This window comes from Chlorocebus sabaeus, chromosome 9 (genome assembly GCF_047675955.1).
Source record: "Chlorocebus sabaeus isolate Y175 chromosome 9, mChlSab1.0.hap1, whole genome shotgun sequence".
NCBI lineage: Eukaryota > Metazoa > Chordata > Mammalia > Primates > Cercopithecidae > Chlorocebus > Chlorocebus sabaeus.
In genome coordinates, this window is record NC_132912.1 from 92,131,890 (window position 1) to 92,139,949 (window position 8,060).

Consider the following 8,060-nt stretch of genomic DNA (forward strand, 5'->3'; position numbering starts at 1 on the left):
AGTAAGGAAGTGGGAAATGGTAGCCATGTGTGAATTAAATAGCAGCTCAACACCATTTTGGACAAAAAATGGGGCCAGGATTTAAGACATGGTGTGAAGCATCTGGTCAATTTCTTTGACCCGGAAATTCTAATTTCTGGAATGCATCATATTGAAAAACCCACACAATTGTACAAAGACGGAAGTACAGTGATATTCATTTCAGCATTGTTTGTAATAGTGATAATCTGAACATGACTTAAATGTCCAGCAAAAATAGATTAATTAAACATTAAAATATGCCTATTAAATGTTGTCCTTGAAAAAAGTAGCAAGATTATAAGTACTGACAGGGAGAGATATCCAAGATTTATCACTGAATTGAAAACCACAGCTACAAAACAACATGGATGGGGAGTGATGAAAGGATATTATGATCCAAGTTTAACTTCAGATTTTTATTTTGTTTATATTGATGAGTTTATAATATATAGATTTTTATTTTTAAAATTAGAAAACATATGCCAAAAATTTAAGGATATCAATGTGTAGCAAAGAAAAAAGCAAAAGGAAGAATCTCTCTCCCCAGTCGTTGCCTGAACGTGCTCTCAGGCAAACAGGAAATGAAGCAGGAAAAGGTTCCTTGAGACACTAGAAGGCAGGGGAGGGGTCTCCTGGGTACATTCTCCCTTCGCTTCCCACTACCTCACCTGCTGTTAAACACAGCTGGAAAACTGTTTCATCAAGCATTAGTTAGATTTTCATAAGGAGTGCACAACCTACATCCCTCACATGGGCAGTTCACAATAGGGTTTGCACTCCTGTGAGAACCTAATGCCGCCACTGATCTGACAGGAGGCGAAGCTCAGGTGGTAATGCTCAGTTACTGGCCACTCACCACCTTCTGTGCGGCCCAGTTCCTAAGAGGCCACAGACAGGTACTGGTCCATGACTAGGGGGTTGGTATATATAATATAGTCAAACAAAGTAAGCAGCAAAACAAAATTGGAAGCAAAGATGGTTAGATCAGAATGTTTGTGAACACCTTAGTGTCCATTCCACAAACTTCCTACTGTGTATAAAGCCACACTAATCAATGTACATCATTGACTAATGTTTATTTCCAGGTGTCTCCCCTGGAAAATCTCTACCACCAGCCATCCACTCCCCCTCTTCACACACACACAAAATGCCCTCCAACTCTTTTTGCTCGTCCATAATTGTATCCATCTCAAAAAAGTATTTCTGAAAAATTAGTCTCCTCCAGAAGATTGCTCTGACCACTGTCCTCTGTCTATCATACTCTGCTCTGGTTCATTTGTTTTGTTTTGCTATCACTGTTAGGGAATTTACTTTCTGTGCAAAAAACCTTCATTGGACTCCCAGTGTTTGTCAAGCAATGTGATAAACAAGAGTGTAGCAAATGAAAAGGCGCATGCCTAACTATAGCAGTTCACACTACAATACCATGCTATCATGCTCCAGTTGACAGCAGTTCGCATGACAATATTGAGCTATTGTGCTCCGATTGAGAACACACACCCCCTTCCATTGTCTCATTTACCAATAAAGCAGGAGTAGCTCCATCCATTCCATATGCTCTTCAGTTTTGAAGGGCTTTCTTCTCTCCATCTCTTTAGATGTATGTAAATTTAATTTTGCAATCAGATTACAAACTCCAGAAAGACAGGGACCAGGGCTTTTATCTCATAATAATACTTATCTTCCCTGTCATTGTGGGGGAATTTTAACCTGTGGTGCTTGGCCGTGAGTGAGTAAGTGGTGGGGGCAGGGAGAGTCTCTGCCTGCATCCTTTTACTAGGCACAAAAGGAGTCTACAGGAGGGTGCAGCGTCTGATGGAAAACTGAAACACCCTAGAAGCTTGGTTTGTAAGGACCTGGTGAAGCAGCTGATGAGAGAAGTGGAGCTGTCCCTACTGTTGATTTCAAAAATATCAGAAAGTCATATACTCGCAGATAACACTTAAACATTTCCACATATTTTCTCTGACTACCCTTACCATCCTTTATATGACCTTTTTCATCTCTCTTTGACTCACCAATGTTTTCATGATAAGCTATTTTTTAATTTTTTATTCTCAGAATCAAACATTGAAAAATATTTGAAGCATTCTTTGCAATGTTTTGAATAAATATTTTGAATATTCAAAGTCTTTGAAGAAATGTTTTAAATAAATCTATTTTTGAATAAATTCTCTCTTTTAAGGTATACTATTGACAAAGTTTCCATTTGAATACAGGAAGTTCTGGGATAAACAAGGTAAAAACAGAACCCCCATCCCTTAGTGGCAGGGATGAGTATAAAAGCCTAAATGTCAAAAAGAACCTCCCCAGAGGATGGAGCCAGGTGTATGAAGAGCAATGGCTCAGACCAGGTGTGGTGGCTGGCACCTGTAATCCCAGCACTTTGGGAGGTCAAGGCAGGCAGATCACTTGAGGTCAGGAGTTCAAGACTAGCCTGGCCAACAAAACAAAATCCTGCCTCTACTAAAAACACAAAAATTAGCCGAGCATGGTGGTACGCACCTATAGTCCCAGCTACTCAGGAGGTAGAGACAGGAAAGTAGCTTGAACCCAGGAAGCACAGGTTGCAGTGAGCTGAGATTGTTCACTGCCCTCCAGCCTGGGTGACAGAGCAAGACTCTGTCTCAAAAAAAAAAAAAAAAAAAAAAAAGAACAATGGCTGGATAGTTCTTATCAGATAGCAAAATTAGGGTCTAATTAAGAAACTTCTGCCATTAGCAGGGAAGGAGATCTTCAAAACGTCTATCCAGCAGAATTTCATCATTGCTATAGATTCCTGACCTCTGAGATTCTTCCATGCTTTCTTTTTTCAACTGAAAGTGTTTATTATAGTTAACCTACCACAATACACATGATACCATGATACACATGAGTTATCTAGTCTTAACTAGCCTTTTGATTTTTTTTAAAGCACCAGACCACAAGGAGTCACATACACACCTTTAGGTAGGACAGTGCTTTGCTCAGAAATCCCTGACCATGAGCTGAGTGCAATGATTCCTTGACTGTGGGTTGGCTGCCCTGGGAAAGGTCTGATTATATTCCATGTTTGGGAAGAAGGGTATACATGGTTATTTAGGGCCAGAGTAGGATACTGTGGTGGAAACAACTCATGATCCTTCCAAATTAGTGTTTTCCCTTCATAATATGAAGTTGTCACCAGGAAGCGGGCTTCCTATTTCACAGCTACATGAACTAACTTTCACTTCTCCCCAGGTGGGCTGTGAACTAGTTCTTCCAAATGGAATATGAGTGAATGTGATGTATGTCATTTCCAGGTGAAGATGGTTAAGAATCAGGTATACCCTCTTTACTCTCAATTTCCAGGCTCTCGGGGTGGTAGAGTCACAGGATGGAAGAACTCTGTGTCCTTGGATCATTGCATGGACGAGAACTGCCAGGTGCCCAGGAACAGCAGTCTTGGACAGTTATGTGAACAAGAAATAAACTTCTTTTACAGTGTCATTTATGTTTTTGAACTTCTTTGTTATAGCAGCTAGGCATATACTAATTCAGGGATTCTATGATAGCAATATTTCTTCTCTTTTGAGTAGGTTTCCAAACCTTGCTTTTCCACAATTCTGAAATATTTTGGTTCTGGGATAAACTTTTCTACTCTTTTGGCAGCACCAAGATCCCTTTGTACAGAGGCACTAATTATTCTTCTTCTGGAGTAGCATCCCAGTTTCTCACTGTGGCCAACAAAGAGAATAAAAGGAAAAAGAGGATCTGAAATAGCAACCCAGCTGCAGCTACCAATACCTGATAATACTATAGTCAAAGCTCCACATTAGAGAACAGACCACTTTCAGTTGAGTGGCCTCTGGTCTTAGAAGTAAGTAGTATTCAAACATGGTAAATGGTAGTGGTGGCAGTAGTACGTAGTAATAACTAACCCTTATTTGGCATTTACCATGTGCCAAGCACTGTTCTCAGAGCTTTATACATAGTAGTCCACTTAATCTCCATAAAACCCTATGTGGTAAGTACTAACATAATTCCTTTTTCTTTTTTTAGAGACCTAGTCATGTTCTGTCACCCAGGCTGGAGTACAATGGTGCAGTCTTGGTTCACTGCAGCCTCAAACTCTGGGCTAAAGCAATCCTTCTGGGTAGCTAGGAGGACAGGCTCATGACACCATGCCTAGCTATTTTTTTAAAAAAAATTTTGTAGAGATAGGGTCTTGCTATGTTGCCCAGGTTGGTTTCAAACTCCTGGCCTCAAGCAATTCTGCCTCTGCCTCTCAAAGTGCTGAGATTACAGACATGAGCCACTGTACCTGGGCATAATTCCCATTTTTAAAATGAAGAAATTGAGGCACAGAAAGATTTCTAATATGGTTTGGCTTTGTGTCCCCACTCAAATCTCATCTCAAATTGTAATCCCCATAAGCTCCACAAGTCAAGGGCTAGAACTAGTGGGAGGATTGGATCATGGGGGTGGTTTCCCCCATGCTATTCTCATGATAGTGAGTGAGTTATCATAAGATCTGATGGTTTTATAAGCCTCTGACATTTCCCCTTCTTACATTCACTCCCTCCTGCCGCCATGTGAAGAAGGGGCCTTGCTTCCCCTTTGCCTTCTGTCATGATTGCAAGTTTCCTGATCCCTCCCCAGCCATGGGGAACTGTGAGTCAGTTAAACATCTTTCCCTCATAAATTACCCATTCTCGGGTAATATCTTTCTAACAGTATAAGAACAGACTAACACAGTTTCCATCTCTATTACTTAGCAGCAGCTGTCAGATCCTGACCCCCTTTTCTCTACCCATATGTAATTCCACTTACTGCCTCCACTTACTCTTTTTTTTCCCCATTCACTTATCCCATATTGTCTAATTTATTTATTATTGTATTAGTCTGCATTGGCTGCCATAATGAAAAATCACAGACTAGGTGGCTTAAGCAACAAAAATCTATTTTCTCACTATTTTCTCACAGTTCTAGATGCTAGAAGTCCAAGTTGGTTTCTGGTGAGGCCTCTCTTCCTGGCCTGGAGACAGCAGCCTTTTCTCTGTCTTCACATGGCCTTTCCTCTGTGTGCGCTGAGAGAGAGAGAGAGAGAGAGAGAGATTGAGAGAGAGAGATCTGAGGTCTCAACTTTTTCTTCTTCTTTGTATGAAGACATCAGTGTTATCAGATTAGGGGCCCCACCCTTAAGACCTCATTTAACCTTAATTACCTCCTCAGGCCCTATTTCCAAAGTTACGTCGAGGGTTAGGGTTTCGATGATGAATTTTGGGAAAGGAGTGGGGAAGTCAATTCAGTCCATAGCACTTAAGCTTATTGCCATCTCTCTCCTAATAGAATATAAGCTCCATGAGGACAGAGATCTTTGTGTACTGATGTATCTTACATGCCTAGAATGGTGCCTAGCACATAGTAGATTCTCAGTAAGTATTGACTTGATGAATGAATGGTGAATGAATGAATGAAACAAGCACTCCTAGTGTTCTAACAGGGATAAGGGCACAAATTGTCCCAGCAGAAGTTTATTTAGGGGGGTCTTATTTCTGAATAGGACTATGGAAAAGTAAAGTCAAGTTTCCCACATCAAGTTTCCACTGAAAGACTGCCCAACTGCAGTCTAAATAATTAATGTTGAAAAATGTCTTAGTCCATTTTGTTCTGCTATAACAGAACACCACAGATTGGCAGATTGGGAGATTGGGTAATGTATAATGAACAGACATTTATTGACTCATGGTTTTGGAAGCTGGAAAGTCCAAGATCAAGGAGGCACATGTGGCCAGGGCCCTCTCACTGGTCATCCCATGATGGAAGGGTAAAAAGGGGGTGAGGGTGAACAAGAGAAGGTTGAAGTCATCTTTTTATATGAAACTCAGTCCCTCAATAATGTCATTAATCTATTCAAGAGGACAATGCCCCCATAACCCAAATACCTCCCATTAGGTCCCACCTCCCAAAACTGCCATATTGGGGATCAAGTTTCCAACACATTAACTTTGGGGGACATAATCAAACCACAGCAAGAAGAAATGATGTGTAATTAATTTTTGAAAAAAGAATAAGAATGGGGAGCTGGCCAAGTGCTGTGGCTTATGCCTGTAATCCCAGCACTTTGGGAGGCTGAAGCAGGAAGATCAGTTGAGCCCAGGAGTTTGAGAGCAGCCTGGGGAACATATTGAGACCCTATCTCGACAAGAAATAAAAAATTATCTGGGTGTAGTGGTACTCACCTGTGATCCCAGCTACTCAGGAGACTGAGATGGGAAGATCACTTGAGGCTGGGAGGGAGGTGAAGGCTACAGTGAGCTCTGATTGTGCCACCACACTCCAGTCTGGGTGACAGAGCAAGACTGTCTGTAAAGAAAAAAAAGGAAGAAAGGAAAGGAAAGGAAAGGAAAAAAGAATGGGGAGCTATTTTATTAACCATATCAATATTTTTGAAGTTCATTTGGAAGATCATTTTAAACATGTATATTTGTGAATGAGTACAGAAGAGAATGTTGTATAGGTGGGAACACACTGTTTCCAAATTATAGCCCATTGTGGTGATCAAGAGAACCCACTGTCTACCTAAGTATTCCTCTAATAAGTGTGAATACTATTGAACTAGTCACCAGCTCTTCTAGGTGGACAAAAAAAAAAAAAAAAAAAAAAAAAAGAGGGTCAATTTTTACAAAAAATCTCAAGAAAAAAGCATAGAGTTTCATTTTATAGAAGTAAAAGTATTTTTGCCGACATTCAATATATTATTTGGTTCTCAGACTTTAGCATGCATTATAATTATCTGGAAGGCATATCAACACCTAGATTTCTGGGTCCCACACTGGAATTTCTGATTTTATCAGTCTACAATGGGGCCTAAGAATTTGCACATCTAACAAGTTTCCAGGTGATGCTGATACAGCTGGTGGCCGGTTGCAATATGAGAATTATTGCATTATACCATCTGTAGTTGATGTAACCCATTCCAGAAACAGGAAGCAAATCTGTATTATATATAAGTGAAACCTATTGTCCTAGGAAATATGAACAGGGCCTATATTCCAGGAAAAAGACACATATATATTTGTAGCAACCAGGGTAATCAGAACTCTTTCTAGTAAGTTTCATTTTCTCAAAATAGAAATAACACCAGGAGAAAGTTGGTTTTCTTTTTCAGTTGCTATTTTGCAATCACATTGCATGCAGTCTCACACTAGCCCAGCTACTAAATCAGCTGATGCATGCTGTGGTAACATTATATACAGGCACTAGCCATACAAATTTCTGAAGTGTGAATCAGTATCTCAACTATTTCAAAGCACAGTGGTAAAAACCTTTCTCTATGCTTCTTCCTAACCAGTACCTTTGTTCATAAGATTTTTAAATTCCTGTCCAATAGTTTTCTTGAATGCTGAGTCCAAAAAATAAATCAAACCAAACCCACAGCATTTCCACTTTCCTATTTCAGCATTTCTTAAAAACCTAACATATATTTCTATAAGTACCTCATAGAACTTGTAAATAGAAGCCAGGCGCTGTGGCTCGTGCCTATAATCCCAACACTTTGGGAGTACTTCCCAAGGTGAGCAGATCCCTTAAGGCTAGGAGTTCAAGACCAGACAGGTCAACATGGAAATACTCCATCTCTATTAAAAATACAAAAATTAGCTGGGCCTGGTAGCTGTAGTGCCAGCTACTCAAGAGGGTGAAGCACGAGAACTGCTTGAACCCGGTAGGCAGAGGTTGCAGTGAGTCAACATCTCACCACTGTAGTCCAGCCTTGGCAACAGAGCAAGACTGTCAAAAAAAAAAAAAGAAGAAGAAGAAGAAGAAGAGGAGGAAGAAGAAGAAGAAGAAGAAGAAGAAGAAGAAGAAGAAGAAGAAGAAGAAGAAGAAGAAGAAGAAGAAGAGTAGGAGGAACTTCTAAATAAGGGTTTCCAACTGGGGCAGGCTTAGCTGTGCATCCTAATCAAAGGGTAGAGACTTTTTAGGAAGGACAATTTCTTTTTCAATATATACAATATATACATGTATATATGTGTATATATGTGTGTGTATATATGTATATATATATAAAATACTAA

At 40.0% G+C, this 8,060-nt stretch overlaps 1 long non-coding RNA gene across 1 annotated transcript; it reads right to left on the reverse strand.

The window, feature by feature from the left end:
• Positions 1–422: 422 nt before the first annotated feature.
• On the reverse strand, positions 423–6,490 carry LOC140712411 (uncharacterized). The gene is made up of 3 exons (XR_012094001.1): positions 6,225–6,490; positions 4,964–5,069; positions 423–3,716 (listed from the first exon to the last, which is right to left on the reverse strand). It is a non-coding gene; the product is annotated as an uncharacterized lncRNA (long non-coding RNA).
• Positions 6,491–8,060: the final 1,570 nt, after the last annotated feature.